At 44.9% G+C, this 18105-nt stretch overlaps 1 protein-coding gene across 5 annotated transcripts in view; it reads right to left on the bottom strand.

The window, feature by feature from the left end:
- The window catches only part of npas1 (neuronal PAS domain protein 1), a 60143-nt gene that overhangs the window by 38900 nt on the left and 3138 nt on the right, over window positions 1-18105 (bottom strand). For 3 of the 5 annotated variants that reach the window (XM_088381411.1, XM_088381408.1, XM_088381406.1), the window contains one exon: window positions 17325-17426. The gene's annotated coding sequence lies outside the window, so the exon portion shown is untranslated. Of the gene's footprint in view, window positions 1-898; window positions 1006-6521; window positions 6589-17324; window positions 17427-18105 lie in introns of those variants that run through there. The other 2 variants (XM_088381407.1, XM_088381409.1) reach the window with 2 other exon arrangements.

Raw genomic sequence — 18105 nt, 5'->3', positions numbered from 1 at the left:
TGTGTGTGTTTATGTCTATCCTCCCATTGGTCCAATTATTCCACAACAAAAGCTCATCTGCTTCCCTGCATCCTTTAAAAAAAAAAAAAAACTCACCCGACTCACCCCTGCAGTCCCACTGGTGCCCCCCCCCCCCCCCCGCCACCCCTGCACAGCCAGATCACAAAAACCACTGCCCCCCCATCCCCAAACCTCTCGCAGGACCTCCACTGTACCTCCTGCTTCCCCCCCACTTTCCAAATCATCTCCATTGTTGCCACTTTGTCGCTCACCTCTCTCCTCCTTCATTTGCCCCCTAAACTCTTTCTTTGGCCCCGCCCCTCCCCATTCTTCCCACTATCCCCCCACCTGCACTCCCCAGTCCCAGGTGAGCTGACGACACAAGGAGAGCCAAAACACCCGGTGAATATTAATGGTTTGATCTGAATATTAATAAACTATGCATCTTAATGATCTTTCAAAAAAGAGCTTCAATAAAATGCTATACTGCGGGGACGCCGGCGCACACACGGCCGCCGACACGATCGGTCGGTCGCGCAACGTGCAGCATAGTTAAAACGAGGCCTTATCCTCCGACCCGTTGTTTAAATGCTGAGCGTGGCGCTGAAGACAAATGCCTTCTCTCCTCCTCCTCCTCCTCTTCCAGCTCGCCAAATGAAGACACTTCTCCTTTCCCACGTCTTTCTCCTCTATCTCATCCTGTTGCTCACTTCACTTTCTTTTTATCTCCTTCTGCTCGCTTAGTTCAGCTAGCTCCCGTCGCCCCGTTTCACCTAGCTTCCCCGTTACTCGCTTCCCCACCCCTCTGGATTTTTTTTTTTTTTCTTCCAAACCTCACCCCCCTCGCCCCAACAAACTATCTCACCCCCTTTCCCTCTATATATTACCCCATCCTCACCTACTCGATATTCCAGCCTTGTTCTCCTGCAGTCTCCAGAACAACTTTCTGACCCACTTCCTCTCTCGTCCCTGGCCTCCTGATCAAAGCCTGCAGGACGGCATCGCCTTGGGCAGAGGAGAGGGAGAACGTGAGCTGGGTGGGGAGGCGGCGAGGTGGATTTTGGAAGGGGGGGGCGGATGAAGGGATCCGAGTTGAGAGGAAAAGAGGAAGAGACAGATCGAGAAGGGATAGAGACGCAAGCCGGAGATCACAAAGCTCGGGAAAGAGGAGCCAGGTGCCCTCTCAAGCCCAAGGACAAAAGCTCTTCCCGGCTGATCACACACACACACACACACGCGCGCACACACATGTGCGCACACGCATGCGCGCAGACGCAGTGGGAAAGCTGTCAGCGCCCACATGTGCGTTATGTGTGACGACAAGGTTGACATTAATGTGGTGTGATAAGGAAAATGTCTTTTTTTTTCGGGGGGGGTTTACTCACTGCCAATTTTGGAGGAGGGGGAGAAGTGCAAATTCAACAGGAGCTTTCATAAATTACACTTTCAGATTACGTGTCGGCCCATCTTGTTATTCTGTTTTGGATCGGGGCGCTGCACACATGAGCGCCGCTGACAATGTGTGTGTATGCATCCCAGCGAGTGTCAATCAGGGTGTTAGAAAGTTGCCGGGAATACGCAAGGTGGCGATTGGACGGCGACCGGTCCGTTTGGGGCTGTGTTTTGGGGACCAGTCGTGGTCTAAAGCTGCGCACAGGCAGGTTAGATTTTGGTTTGGTATTTCGCAAACGCATGCTGCTTGGTGTAGTTTGAAATGGAAATTTTGCGCCGTTGTGGGCGTGAACACGACTATGTTCATTTCAACATCAACAAAATTAAAAGTTGGCTCGTGTTGGAAAAATTCCATTGAATTACTTTTCACATAATCCGGACAAAAATAACCAAAAGGAACAGTGGTACCAGATTTACAAATTTACCAACATACACGTTTTTTTTACTACAGGCTTTCTTCCTTTTTTTATTTTAACTTTAATTTTTTGCTTATGACAAAACACCAGATTTTTCTCTCATTTGCCAGTTAATTTAATTTAATTCCCATGGAACCCTCGAATGGAAACTGAACTTCATTTGTGAGAGAACAGCAAGCGGTACACACGTCTCACTCCTGGCTGCATTGTTATTGCAAATACAGAGTGTTCCAAAAAATACGACACTATTTTGTAGTCCAACGTCGTCGCCGATCCTTTCTCTAATGATCTCAAATTTTAACGAGATGTGTGGCAACTTAAACTTTAGCTTACAGTTTTATTTGCCATTTAAGACTGACTAAAATGACCTGTACAACTTTTTGAAAAACGAAAATGACTGCGATAACCTGGTTGCATAAGTTTGCACACCCTCTTGCACTCTAAATAAAGACTTTGGATGGTCACGGTTTGACTCTGGAACAGATGATTTCAATTATAATTGATCCCTTAGGGAAGATGCGTGGTGAAATTAGAACAAATTGGAAGTGTAGCAGGCGTCACACAACAGATTGCGTTTGATTCGCGAAGCCCCACTGTATTTTAAGTCTTAATTTCTCCCAAAAGTATGAATTATTCAGCAAGTGTAGACGCTAATTTGCAACGAATTATGAAAAGCGGAAAAATCCGCTTGCAGCTTGTTATATCAAGGAATTCAGAGACTTTTAGGAGCTTTTTACAATGTAAACAAGCCAGCCTTTGGTGTGGGCTTGCAGTCGAAGGGCTCGTCCATCCCAGCGGCCGTGTCAGTCGGAAGCGGGCGGGAGAAGAGATGGGGGGGGGGGGGAGCTATAGGCGTGAAGGATGGAAGAACACCAGCACATTTGTACCCAGAGTGAGGTAGCATGTACTTTAACATTCCCCGCGCATCCCGACAAAGAGCACTAATTATAAATAAATTAGGGACACGACACGGTGCACCACAAGGGGTTGGCGGGGTGGAGGGGCGGCGGGGGGGGCGGTGCATAGTGAGCCAAGAGCGAAAAGAAACAGACAGAGACACCGGAGTGAGGGAGAACAAGACAGGAGAGATTTTGCAATGACATGGAGGTGCAAGTGGGAGAAGAAAGTAGATAAGAAATAAGAGGAATGAAGCGCGGGAAGGCCAGGGGATAGGGGGGGGGGGGGGGGGGGGTGTAAGTGAGCGAGTATACAAGGCCTGAATCCTCAAAATATAGCTTGAGCATACATCCGCTGCCAAAAAAGCACGACAAGATTCCCACAAGATGACGGAGCCGAGGCGCCGCAATGTGTTTGAACGCAGATAGAAGAAGGTGGCGGGGAAATTAACAAGCGCAATGACACAAAGGGGAGAAACGTCAAGATGAATGGTTGGCAAGGAGGGAGCGAGGGAGGGAGGGAGGGGGAAATAAGAGGGGGAGAAAAAAAAAAAACAAATCGGCCCCCCTTTGGAATGAATTGTCTGTGTTTTAGAAAGGAAGCGATATCAATCTGATTAAACAAATAATACGCAATAAGGACGAGACAGAGATATCAAGCGGAGTCAACACTCCCGACCTGTCACTCACAGCTTATCTGAGATGACTTGTCAAGCCAAGCGAGTGCGTGGCAAGAGACTGCAGTGTGTGCTTGCCAGTGTGTGTGTGCGTGTGTGTGTGTTTTTAAAAAATAGACAGTTTTGTTTCTTCGTATCGTGTGCGCAAACGTGTTTGTGAGCATGTGCTGCGTATGTGTGTTGTTCTATTTGTGTGTGTGTGTTCATGAGCTTGCCCGCCTCTGTCATGTTTTGTGACTGTTTTACTTGTGTGCGTCTGTGTCACGTAAGTTTTGGGAAGAACGTCTGAGATGGTTTGCGTGTCTTGTACTTAGTGTGCACGTGTGTGTGTTGCTCTTGTGTTCTACCTGCTCATGTGATATGGTGTGTGTGTGTGTGCCACTCAAGTTTTTGATCATGCCCCAATGTGTGTGTTTTACTGTATGTGTGCGTGTGCGGAGGAAAAGCCTCACCCCTATCTAAATGGATCACACTTCTTCCGAACGGGCCGCCATTTCTCAGAGGCTGCCATCTCCGTGCAGACAGACAGACAGATATAGATGGGAAGGAAGGATGGATGGATGATGATTTTGGAAGGGGACCACCCAAGGTTATGTCCTGTCTGAAACGAAGAAGGGATGACGAGCGCCGGCCGGGAGGTAAAAACAACGGCAGCGCTCACACGGGCAGCGTCCTAACGGGACGGAAGTTAACAAGCCTTCCGCACGATAAAGAGGGAGACATTTATTGTCGGCAGCCAAGTGGCGTGCGCCTCCTTGTCGCGTCGCGGCTCCACAATGGGGTCAAAGGCCATCGGGACTGTGACAGAGACCGATAGGCTCGCTGATTGACCCGCACTTGGCCCCTACTCATCACGGGGATCCCGGTCACACATGATGTCACTTTTTGGACTTGAGAGAGCACTCAAGACTCACGAGTAAATCAAATAAATTAAATAAAAAAAACCAAAATAATAATATATAATAAAAATATATCAAAATAAATAACAAAATTTAGCAGCATGGTAAGCGTGTGTTTAGATGATTTTTTCAATAACAGTCTACATCTTAATGAATCAAATTGAATTAATTTCTCCAAATTTCTAAATCACCAACTCTCGTGGCAGCCGGACATTTTTTTGCCGTGGTATTTAATTTGTGGCGACCGCACCTCCTCAGACGGGCCCGACACTCCATTATTAAAGTGAAGCTTCCATACGAGTCTTGTGTGTAAAGTTGCAGCAAAGAGGGGAGGGGCGGGGGCAGGGGGCTTAAAGGCAGGTAAAGAAGAAGAGCGAGGAGCAGCTTGTTGCATTAGCATTCCACCAGCGGAGAGGCTGTCTGTTTGCCTCTGGCAGCAGCCGACAGAGGGGGGACACTCTCTGCATCCTCGCGCAGCTCGTCTATCTCTCCCTCTGTCACTGTCTATCTCTCGCTCTGTCTGTCTGTGCCTGTCTCGCTCTCGCTTTGCGCTCGCCCGCTCGACATCCAACAGCAGCACCCCCCCCCCCCCCCCCCCCCCCCCCTTGCCGGCCCCTTTGCTTTGCCGCCGCCTGTCACCGTTTTTCTCCACCCGGGACGTTTTCCTCTTGTATCTCCCCCATCTCGCTGTCAGAGCAGCATCGTGCTTGTTTATCTCTCCCGCCGCTAATTTTCTATTGTGCCGCTGTCTTTTTCATTAAGAACCCAGCGGCCAAACCACCTACAGGGGTGGGGGGGGCAAGCACGAACATAAATGTATTGCCGGTCAATACGGAAAAACGAGGTGGGAGTTAAAAGTTATTAAAAAAAAAAATGCAAAACTGAAACTACAAATAAATAGGAAATAAAAAAGCACAAGCGACAAAATACTAAAACAAAATCAAAATATAATCAGAAATACTGATACTACTATGTGTTTTCAATATTAGTCCATTTTTGCACAGGATAAAGAATGCCTGTATTGTAATATTGTCTGTCTACATGTGTTGCTCCACCGTTTGAGAGCAAAACTTGAGGGATTAGCCAATTGAAACCGTTACCATGGCGATTTAAATAAACCATTAAAAGCATGCTTACATATTGATGAAGTCTTTGCGGTAATAATCACAGTGTTCACTTTCACTTGCTTATTCAGTGAATGAAACAGAGTAGCAAACCTCAAATTTGAGATACACCTGCACTGTCTTTTGAAATGTGATAACCATGACTCTTTTTGTTCTCCTCCGCCTGCACGATTTGGGCTCCATCCTCCACACAGGAAATGAATATCAAGCCTTTCCAATGTGACCTTCAGACTTAAACGAGCTTTATATCCATAAAAGGGTCAGGTTCGCAGGAATAATCACCATTTTATAGTTTCAGGTGAGAGGCCGGGGGAGGCCTCAACAGAGACGATCCCAAGTGTCTGCTGACCTCTGAATGTTACACAAAAGGAATCACGGTCATTTAATTGTCATTCATTGGAAGCGTTCTATTTATCGGTGTCCTTCTGCATGTGCAATGATTGCATGGTGAATTTAGTGCCGGTATTTCTTCAACACTTGGAAAATAAAGCAAGGGGAAAAGAATTTTGGTGTGATTTTTTTTTTTCTGCACGATTGCAAGATCCTGAATAGCAAATATGGCGTCATCTCTCCTGCAATACATCACAATTCTTTAGACTCTGTCACAAGAAGCGGAACAGAAGAAGCAGTGACAGGCTTGAAAACTCAACCAAAAAAGGGTTAAGACTACAAAAGTGCACGGCGCTGTCTGGCCACTTTCAGACTTCATGCACTTTGACTTTTTTTTTTCTCCCTGCACAGCTTTGAGCCACAAACACTTTTCCAGCGTGTCAAGTCCAGTCTGTCTCTTCTCTGCCATGAAAGAAGTCAATCATGCAGAGGATTCAACCTTTGTCAGCACTTTGCCGCTTGACGCCTGTGAACACGGCGTACACGTTAGCGCCTTGACCACATTTAATTCACTGTCTGTCGGCCTCAAAGCCAATCACGCCCGTGCGCCAGGAAACACTTTGTGACATCACTGGATCGCCGTGGAACAAAGTCAGCAAGTAAACGCGGTGGGTATCAACATAATGCTCTGATGACTGCTGCTTTATCAAATTGAATTAGATCATACCGGTTTAGCATGGCTGAGGCGTGGAGAGGCAGCGGGGGGAGTATCCAGTAAATAGCAGGCTACTCGCTTGAGCTAACGGAAGACGGCATCTCTCAGAGACAAAATGCATTGCCACTAATTAATAGACTATTAAATAAAAGCCAGCTGATGGTGCCTTGAAAGCACAGACATTTTGTAACATTTTGTCCTTGGCCACCAGGGGGAGTAAAATACATGTACACATTTTAAATGTTGATTTGATGGTGAACACAAAAAGGCTGTTGCTATAAATTCCATTAATATTTGTCATCTTTAACAGGATATTAAAAAATATGCTTGTGAGTATTGCAGTATTGTCTGTGTGTAGTTCAAATCACTGGTGGAGCTAGAGGGGGGCCGCTTGGGGCACTGCCACCCCTGAAATATGCTCCCACCCCTCAAGTGCTAGACCAGATAATTGACTATTGGGTACTTACGATTTTTTTCTTTTTGCCGACCCCCTGATATATTCTTGGTTCGTCCCCACATGGCTCCTTACCCTTAACACAAAAAAAGTTCAAGTCAATTGGAATTTCATAAATGCCAATGAAATTAGTCTTATTTAAACTCATCAACTCAAGTCAAAGTCACCTCGGAGAAAGAAAAAATATGATCGGGTGGGGCACTTCCCTGCTTGCCCCTACTACGGACGGAACAACCAGTTCATCTCATGGGAGTGTTTTAGCAAATGAGTCTTTTTCTCTTCATGTAAATGCGCTATCAGAAGGAGGTTTTTATCTCCTCTCACACGGTGAGCGATTGTCGGACTTAACCCGGACATAATCAACAATTTTTGTTTCATTGTGCCCGAAACTCATCCTTCTCATTTAAAAGGTACTGTATCACCCCTGTCTCAATTCATCATCGCCTCTCCCTCTGTTTGCCCTTCCGCGTTTCCTCCCCCCGCACCCTTGCATCCATCTTGTTGCCGCCGCCCCCCTCCGGCCCAGCCACACCATTCTGGTATTCCCAAAGTCATCTGCAATCAGACATCTTCAATGGATTAATTACACTGTCCTCGCGTAGCTTGATTGAGCATCTAACACCCCCACCTCCTCGAACCCAAACACCCCTCACCCACCCTTTGCCCACACCCACTCGTAGACATTGCATTCTTCCACTCCACCTTGCTTCTTTTCCTCTTCTCTTCTAAACTTCACCTCTTGTTAGCCCCGTGCCTCCACCCCTGCGGGCTGCGGCGCCTTGCTAATTGGACATCGATCGGTATTGGGTCCTCTCCATGATCTTTCCTGAATATTGGGATCAGACTAACTTAAGAATGAACTGAGGTGAAGCGTGCGTAAGGAAAATGGATGAGTGAGAGAGGCAAAGGCAGGCTAAATGCCTCAGCTTAAAGAAATACAATATGGTACGTCCAGGCACTTTTTTTTTTTTTTTTCTTTTGCATCCGCATGTGTGCGCGCTTTATTTAAATCGGTGATACGCAATTAATGTGCAGTGAGATTTCGTCGGGTAAGCCCTGGAATGATCCAATTTGACTTCATTGGACTGAAAATGATTTATTCATAAATGTCTTTCTATGCCAGCGACGTTTAGTGACAGTAAAATAAAATAAAAAATAACAAATAAAAAATAAAAATTAAATACATTTAAGGCTCATCAGCCATTATATTAGGTACACCTGCACAAAACTGAAAGGATGTTCAAAACAAACATGGTGAATCAGCATTTAAATGTTATGTATGAAGTAGAAATGTGTTTAAATCCAGGTTAATAAATACTGAATGCCACCCCATATCTATGATTAAGGTCTTTTTTCAAAAATATATTCTTGCACTGTCTCAACATTCTGTTAGCTCCTCTGCTTTTAAACGTCTTTACCTCTTAAATGCTGTAGTTTTAATTACGTTGAAGCACATTGAATTACCTCGCCATTAGAATGAATTGCGATTTACACTCACTGACACTTCATTAAGGCCGCTAAAGAGTATTTCCGGCTTCAGTTAATCATCGGGCTGCGTCGTCGCTACTTGAACAACTAAAGGCCGCATCTCAAATGAACACATGCAGGTGGCTGAAAGTAGTTTAAGTCGAAAATTTCATCAAGAGCATGCATGGTAGCCTCGTTATTAGCATCTTTGCCTCTCAGTAGGTGGCCAGGCCAGAGCACAGCCAGAGTCCTGCACAAATTTAATGGATTAGAATCCATCTCAAAGGCAGTGCGGATCTACACTTCTAAGACTACAACAATAAACCCACTATTAATTAAAACTGTTAATTAAAATTATTAGGGAATTGTTGATACAGCAAGACCGGTTTCATGGTCGAATGGAGCGTCACCTACATGGAAATGAGTATAGATATTTTTCCTACATAGAAACGATTGTTGTCATCAGATTAGAGTCACTTTGAGAAGCTCCCGCAACACTAACAACCGGCTCATTTCATTGGCTCGCGCACATGCGCACGCCCGCAGACACTCGCGCACACACAGACACACACACACACACACACACACACACACGCAATCTCTTTCGCACTCTCGGCTGCAAAACACCCATCCCGCTCGCATCAATCATGGATCCCAGACCATAACCCTCCAAGCAGAGTGCTGCTTTGAGTCATTCTAAAACCATGATGGATGACAACTTCCCAAAGCAATCCCTCTTGTGCACGCCAGCATCATTTAACTAACAGCGTCTACCTGCCCAGGCCAATAGCGCCCCCCCCCCCAGCCCAAATCCCTACCCATCCACCGCCATGTCATCTTTCCAACTGAAAACTGGCTTTTAAAAGAAAAAGATCATCGAAGTTTAACATTCCTAATAATCATATCAGTCGCATCAGTCATACGAGTCCAGGACAGGTGGAAGAGGCTACGGCAACACAAACAATATGGCCAAGCAAAAACTGACCATCAGGTATCTGCTATAAATGCAACAGAAATTCTGACCCTGGGAAACAACATGGCATCCATAAATCATGTGACGTAGCGTTAACCAATGACCGAGCAGCATGGTCAGTTCATCCATCTGCGAAGGCGGCCATTTTGCCACCTGCTCTCGATTGGAAATGACATCACAGTTGCTCATGACCAATCAGCTTGCAAATGCTTGCAAATGTCACGTGACCAACCTCAGAAAACAGGTGAGTCGTGATTGGTCACCGTCACGTTGCAATTCAGATATTGCCCAATAGGAGGATAGAGCAACGTATGTTGCATTAAAACTAATCTGACACACGCAATCTATTTTGCCAAAATATTATGGCTTCTATTCTGGCCTCATGCATGAAATTTTTTGGAAAAAAAAAGAGCCAACTTTTCGTGGGTTTGACTATCTGGCAATATCTTGTTTCAGAGACATTAGAAGGCTGTCACAGAGGAACGATGGCGCTCGGCCCAGGACGTTATCTCCCCGCCTCTCGGCTTCTCTCGATCATGAGTGGTAAAGACAGGATTGTGAGGAGGTTAAGCTGACCTCAGGCTCACGCTTTGGAGTGGGGCTTACCCGGGAGTGCCAGATGACAAAACATTTAGCCCAATCTAACTTGCAGCTCGCTGACAGGCGGAAACAAAAGCAGCCTCGGAGGGATCCGGAATCACTGAATGAATGTCAATTAATTTCACAGGACCGACTTGAATTGATTAGAATATAAAACAATCTTTCTCGAACGCAGAGGGGAATTGACGTGCGAGACCTTCAAACAGAGAGAATGCGGAGGAATGACAAAATGAAAGAAAGATGAGTGATTTCTCGGCGCGTGCGTGCGTGCGTGCGGGCGTGCGTGCGTGCACGCGTATGCGCGCTTGTCGGCGTGTGTGTGTAAAGTAATTAACATGATAGGCTCCCTCTCAGCCCGATAGCCCGTTCCCTGCAGCGAGGTCGTTCGGCAGACATTAACAGACACCTGAGCCGCCTCTCAGACAACAAACACGCCATGCATCTCTAATGCAAACACGCGCAAACATGTTCCGCCCACATTTCCCCGGCAACCGACACCTGCTGCAAACGCGCGGCAATCAGCGGACGTGACGGCGCGCGCGTTTGGCTTGTCAGCGGGGCATATGGCCGAGCCAAACGCTCCCTGGTTATTCCTTCATTACGTTAGCGTGACACTCTGGTGGATCAAATGAAACACGTAGGCAAGACGTATTCATCTGCGTAGTAGTCATTCCAAAGTGACAAATTCAAACCAAAAGGCAAACTATTGCTTGTTGGGAGGTCAGCCGACTTGACTTCAATATCCCGATACCAAAAAGGAAAAAAATGTGGAGTCACTCGTATCTCAAGACACCGCTGTAATCATTAGAGTTAAAAAAAATAAAAATTCAACAACTCAGTAATGTATGCTAGCAATGTACACCCCATCAAATCAATGCGATGGCTCCTCTTGCCAGTTATTCATGATAACCGCAACCTTGCACGGTAGAAGTAAACAGCAACTTGGAATAATCCAACATCAAAAAGTTCAAGGCATGCAGGAGCACATGCGAAAGTTCCTCATCAGTTTTTTTTGGACAGTAATTATTTGCAAAAATTAAAAAAAGGCCGTGGTGCGCTAATCTATACAAGATCAGCCATAATAAATGGTCATTCTTTGCAGAGGACAAAGAATATATGTCTTGTTATCCGTCTAGATGTGACACTTGATCGCCTCTTGAGGCACGATTGCATTTTCACCGTGTCGTGAGCATTTCCACTCTTGACTTTTTATTTTTGCCAGAACTACGATGAAGGTTGTATCATCAACGTAGAACACATGCAATACACAGCAGAAGTAAAACTGACAGCTAACAATAAACTCCAACGAAATAAACCACAACAGAAATAGTAAACGTCATTTATGTCCAAATAACAATGGAGCTTTTTTGGAAATCTGGTAATTAAATTTTGATCCTCCAAACATAAAGGAGTGAAAAATACAACCGTCTTGCTTGGAGTTAATGAGATCTCCCACATGAGCATTGGCAGCCGGCAAGAATGCTGACAATACCGTTCAGCTTTCCCTCTACCACTATCTTTTGTTTCCTTCCACTTCATCCTCCACAAGCCTGAGACCTTCCCTTCTCTAATCCCAGAGCCGTGGCTTGGCCCAGACCCCAAACACCCCCCTCAGAAACACACAACCCCTAATTTGCTAAAGGATTAGAGTGGGGGCACCGGGGTCAAAGTGAGGCCGGCGCCACGGACCCCAAAAGAGAAGAAATGCAAACACGCCAGGGACCTCAGGGCCGGCCGGTGATACGCACACACAACACACACACACACACACACACACACACACACACACACACACAGTGTGAACCCTGAACACATGACACGGACTGAGGGCTAAACAGCATTATGTATTCACACACTGTGCACGCACTAACCTCTTCTCCAGACACGTACTGAAACACAGACGGAGACGTGCACAAATAAACACTGACCTTAACGCTGTGACAAATACATATTAGCGCAATTTAAATGTATAACAACACTCGGCACGCAGACCTCCACCAAGGTTGAACCAAAAAAAGGGGGAAAATACTGTATTTATTTCTTGATATTGCTTGTATGTCCGAATGTTAACTTTAGTGGTTCACGGACTTGCACAATTGACAAAAACAGAAAAGAAAGTCCTAATAAAACGAAAGAAAGAAAAAGTTTGCTAGTCCACCATCAAAATGAATACATTTAATAATTGTGTGGTGGTATATTGTGTTTTTGTATTTTATTTACCTTTTGGGGTTATTGCCAAATATCCAACACTTATGACTGCCTCTAATTTTTTGGTGAAAAAATTATTTTCTAATTACCAAATTGATTTCTTTATATCGAGACAATAAATCTCAAAATCGAATTGGGTAACTTAACGCCACCCTAATTTCATGGAAATTGCACAAAGTTTATGCGTCATCCTAATAAGCAATCAAAGATGACACATCTGCCCTTAAGACTTCCTGACTTGGCAGAGTTAAAAAGGAAAAAACCGAAATTGAGAGGAATAACAAGTTCAGTGAGAGGTTTGATGATGCTGGCGAGTGTAAGGCGTGTGGGAAGCAGGTCGTGGAAAAGAGAGAACGGGCGCAACAACAGGAGGGAGAGTCAGCCGGCGCGCAAAAGTGATTGTCAAGGAGAGACGGAACATCAGTGTGAAAACTTCTAAAGAAGGCCCTGCTCTGGGTTTTAAACGCTCTCCTCCCTCAACCGCTCTCCCTCTCGTGCCTTTCATGAATTAAAAGCACGGCCGCTCTGTAGGGAGAGGCATAGTTAATTCCGATCAGATCTCCTCCACCTCCTCGCCGCCACCGCCCTTCTACCGCCGCTTCACTTCCCTGGGCGACGCTTGCCAGCAGTCTGACAGACGGAGATGGGATCTGACAGTAAACAGGCGCGCCGATGCCCGGCTCATGATTGACACGTAGGCAGGTCGGCGGGGGCCCGCCCCCCTCCTAATCCTGCCCTGTCAGCTCTAATTGGGGAGGTGGGGCTCGGTGTCACCAAGGTGACTGATTGACAAGACCCCAGCTTTGCATAGATATGAGGTAAAGGTGGGAAGGTTCACGCATGGCATCACACTGTTAACACTATGAAACTGCTAATAGAGATGTGTGTGTGTGTGTGTGTGCAGGTGAAGACTCATGAACATGTCAGACTCCATAAATACATCCAGCACAATAAACTGTGAGCAATACTGACATGTACACAAGGCGCAACATGGATACAAGAATTTTTGTATAAACACACACACAGGCTGCAAAAGAGATGACGATGAAGAGGCAAGAGCGCTAATATGCTAAACAACAAACAGTCTGTGCATAAAAGCCAGGTGAAGTGCTTATTTCTTGACTTGTCACGACCCTCCCAAGTAATTACTTAGTCCTAAAGCTGACCTACAAGGTTATGATGGCCTGAACACATGAAACACACACACGGCCTGTTAGCAAACGTACACGAGCTCAGCTGACCCAAAAGTGTGCCGGAGTACAATCTAAGCATACTCAATTAGCATTGTTAGCGCTTAAAAAAAGCTCAGTGCCTGACCCAGTGGGCTGTGTTTTATTTTTTTAAAAGTTATTGGGTAGTATTGTAGTAAAGTGATTTATGTTTATATCACAAAAACCTGCAATTACAATAGTGTCGTTTTAACTTTTGTCGCCACTGTAAATGGAATGAGCACATGCTACATCCAGTACTAGCTAAACTTCCAAGCGTGCTGGACGGATTGAAAACTAATTTGAAGGACGGACAGACGGAAAGATGGACATACATCCAGTACAGCCAAACTTGTTGGACAAATGTAAAACTAATTTCATTGATGGACAGAAGGAAGCTACAAACGGACATACAAAAAAGATTGAACTGGGAACTAGCATGCTATTAACATTGAGTCCAATGCTAACGAGTGGCGGGACAGAGAACTACAGAATGAATTGATTATTCAGTATAGACTAGCTAAATTTGCTACATTGCTGGAGCGATAAAAAGGTAATTTGGGCAGCAGTGACGGGAGAACAAAGAGACAGACACAAAGACGAATGGAAAGCTGGGAGACCTTTGCGCTAAATGCTAAACGAGGCTTATTGTGCTCTTGTTTAACAAGACTTTGTATGCTAACATCTCTTAATTTGCATACAAAATGAAGCACAGGGAATTGGTTTTCCCCCAGAGTTATTTACAGAAAACCTTTTCGTTTTCAACATTTCAAATCAGGAGAATTATAAAACTCATCAAGTGGGTTTTGAGAAAAATATTCAGTCGGGATGACTTTTCAGTGGATTAGTGAGGGATTTTACCTGTTGGTGGCCCAGAATCAAAGTCAGAGATCCGGCAGTGTGAGTATAATTCATCAAATAATAAAAAAATATGAAATAGTTAAGCGTCAAAAACCCTCTGGCCACTTTATTAATTAAACCAATGCAACGGGCAGGATGATGGATCCTTCCCTGATGGATGTGCAAAATGTTTTATGTTTATGTAAGATACTTTACGAGTTGACTTGACGTCTGCCGTGTTGCATCATGTCGACTTGACAGGTGACGGATGGGTATGCCGTACAAAAAATGGATGATTGTAAACTTTACTTTCCCACCTATGAAGGTCATTTTAAAGGAAGCGATGCTGCACTTCGTGCGTTCCGTAACTCTGCTTAAGTTTTAAGGAACAGAAAACCATGGCGCAAATTGCGGCCGACTGTAAAAACGCACATATGCCTGCTCAGGTGAGTGTGTGTGTGAATGTGTGTGTGTTTTGATTGACAGCTGCCACTGACCCATGCCAGTCAGAGTGCCATGCTGCGGGGCGACGGGGTCGATCGCTACGGAGACGACCTTCGCCCTCATCTGCATCCCGCCTTCATTAGCGGAGCCAGGCAAGGAGAATAACAACCCAATAAATTAATAAAGAGAAAGCGGCAGAGGAGGGAGGGGGGCAGAGGGCTGGGCGGGGGGGGTAGCGGACATGAGAAGAGGGGAGCAGAGAGTCGGGGAAAGGGGGAGGGCTGAGGGAAAGAGCAGTGAAGTATGGAGGGCGAGGACTGAGGGGGCGAAAGCCGACTGTGTGTTCTGTGCAGGTAAAAAATAAACGAAGGGCGCTTGAGGATGATGGACTGAGGAGCTTTAGCTGGGCGGGCTTGGTTAGATTAGAAAAAATAACTTTCCAACTCTAGGGCCAATTCAGAAATGTGCTAAGCTCTTTTTTACTCTATTGATTTGCTTGACCTTCAAAGCAAAATTTTCCATTGAGATTTGGAATAGACTGTTCGTAGGGATGAAACAAATTACAGTTGATAGTGTTCCCTGCTATATTGCAGTTCACCATCATTATTTTTATTATCATCATCATCATCATTACTATTATTATTATATTGGTTAAACGGCCTTTGTTTTTTTATGTCTGCTTTTTGCCTGTGTCGTTTGCCTAAAGTAAATCAGCACTAAGTGACAAAAGCTCAGAGCCTCCAATAAAAAAAAGTCTTGTAAAAAAAAAAACTCCTATGAAAGCTTGCGTATCACCAACTTAAATGGTTGTGTGTGTATTTTGAATATCATCAGTTCAAAATGCAGCTCGAAACTATTCTTCTATAATTTCATTCATTCATTCATTCAAATCACTTTGTTAAAATCACCCACTTCTTCTGACTTGTCTTAAGTCATCCACATGATTAGTGGCCATCATCACCGCCTATTATAACACTTGCCAACATGGAATAAACAAAACGTGTCGGATTAAAACAAGACTTCCAACATTTAAAGCAAAATTCTGGTCAAACTTGACTTGTTTGACAAACTCCAAGACGTTCAATTTTGGAAGAGCCACTCTAGCGTACAAACCCTTCCTGGGATGAACCCCGACAGTTACTTAGCATGCCGGCAGCGCAGCCGACGTGTTAATAACGTATGAGGTTTAATCATCTATTGTTCCCAATCCGTGTTGTTCATAAACAGACAGAAAACATAGATGGAAGAAACACATCCACTCTGGCGGTTAAAGACACACACACACACACACACGCACAAAAGAGAGGCGGCTGAGCTCGCCTTGTAAATAAATAAATGATGACCAAGTATGTTACACAGGATAGACTGTTGGTTGGGGGCTCTTCCCAGGAGGATTCCAGTAATGATGCATGCTCATGTTGCGTCTCAGCTGCGCGCTACCACCACTGTGAAGCTCAAATATATTTATGGGCCACTTTCAAAAACTGTAACAAAATGCATGCTAAAGACGGAACACAAAGCATAAAACACAACTACTATTTGATTACAGCGTTTCTTCAAATCGTGGCCGACCGAGTAATAGGCGCCGTGCCCTAATGAATCGGCGAGTGTGTCGTATACTTTGCTAGTTTAGAGAAATAAATGACTCCCTTATCCCATGAGGGGACGAAAAGGGTAATAAGTGTAATTATCTCCGTTTGGAGACGCTATTGCTCATCTGTAGACGTTTTAGCGCTGGAGCCATTTCAACTAGATAAAACAGAAAAAAATGACGGCCGGCTGACTTTTTTTCTCACTTTTGTCATTTGAATCATAATCGGTAAACACGTTGTGATGTTTTTATTTACTTCAACATAGTTTCGCCATAAAGTGTGTTAGTAGTAGGTAGCATAATTAGCGCAACTGGCCAAAGTATGAGTGTCAACATCGGCCTGCCGAATAAAACTACAAAATTTTTCATTTTCATCGAAAGAATTTGACAATGAGTTGGCTTAAACAAGCAAAAGTCATAGTTTGGAAAACCAAAATGCTTTCTCTATCTTCATTAGGATGGCGGGTGAGCTGTAATTGACCCAAGCTAACTATTTCAAAATGTGCCCAGGTGGACATTAAAAAAAAAAAAAGTACACTTTCGATAACTTCATTTGGTCCCCTTGTGAGTAAAAACACCAAAACGGGATTGTACCAAATTGCATTTGGTGAACGCTCCACAACAGATCGCAGTGATGCAGCCTAAGTGGTGTTGGAGAAAACTGTTTACAGGAAGACCAGTCACGTCCCAGTGAATTGAAGAAAGAGCCGAGCAACACGCCGCCCTCTCCAACCGCCTCGTCAAGCAGCGTGAAGAAGATGAGAGAGGACGCAGGTAATGCGCCTGCGCCCATTTTGTCTCCAAATGAAAAGAGCTCACGGCCGAGGCGTGCGAATGGCGGCGAGCGGCGCCCGCTGCGCCGGGAAGGGAAATTCTCAGGGCGATCGATGGGGAGGATTAGGGCGGGCTTTGGCGGGGGGCTCTGGATCTGAGAGGCGCTCTCTACGGGGAGCCCCACGGGAGGTTCGGAGAGGAAAGCGGGAGGGCAGAGAAGAAGAGGGCCAAGGGGGAAAGTGAAGAGAGGGCTAACCTGGAACTGTCAGGAGGCTGAGGAGGAGGTCGGCCGGGATGGGAAGAGGAGCGCCGTCAGGGTCCCATCGGGCCTCACGTTAAAAACACACCACCGGGGGAGCTGTTGAACGCAACATGGAGGGGTGTTAGACTTTTGCTTATATTCTGATGCATCCATCATTTAATTGGGAAAGAAAAGAGGTGCAAAGATGACTCTATTATTCATCGATTATCAAACGATTTGATAAATCTTGATAATTGATGAATCATTTAGCGAGTTTATATAATCAAATTTTTAGATTTCTGTACTCCTCAAAGACTGTAATAGACTTTTGCTTATATTCTGATGCATCCATCGTTTAATTGGGAAAAAAAGAGGTGCAACGACGCCTCGATTATTAATCGATTATCAAACGATTTGATGAATATGATATCTTGATAATTGATGAATCATTTAGCGAGCTTATATAATCAAATTTTTAGATTTCTGTACTCCTCAAAGATTGTAATAGACTTTTGCTCATCTTCTAATGCAGCCATCGTTTAATTGGGAAAAAAAGAGGTGCAACGACACCTCGATTATTAATCGATTATCAAACGATTTGATGAATATGATATTTTGATGATTGATTAATGATTTAGAGAACTTGTATAATTCAATGTTTAGATTTCTGTACTACTTACAGACGGTATAAACACGTTATTAGTTTCGATATTGATGCAAAGTAAAGTCTATCACGCAGCATCCGCACATTTCAAATCGGCACGAGCGTTACACGCTTTATCCGAACAGGAAGACG

Source organism: Syngnathus floridae, chromosome 7 (assembly GCF_059516105.1).
Source record: "Syngnathus floridae isolate MCC-2025c chromosome 7, RoL_Sflo_1.0, whole genome shotgun sequence".
Classification (NCBI taxonomy): domain Eukaryota; kingdom Metazoa; phylum Chordata; class Actinopteri; order Syngnathiformes; family Syngnathidae; genus Syngnathus; species Syngnathus floridae.
The sequence above is the reverse complement of the archived record's forward strand: the minus strand, read 5'-3'. Positions and strand labels throughout refer to the sequence as shown.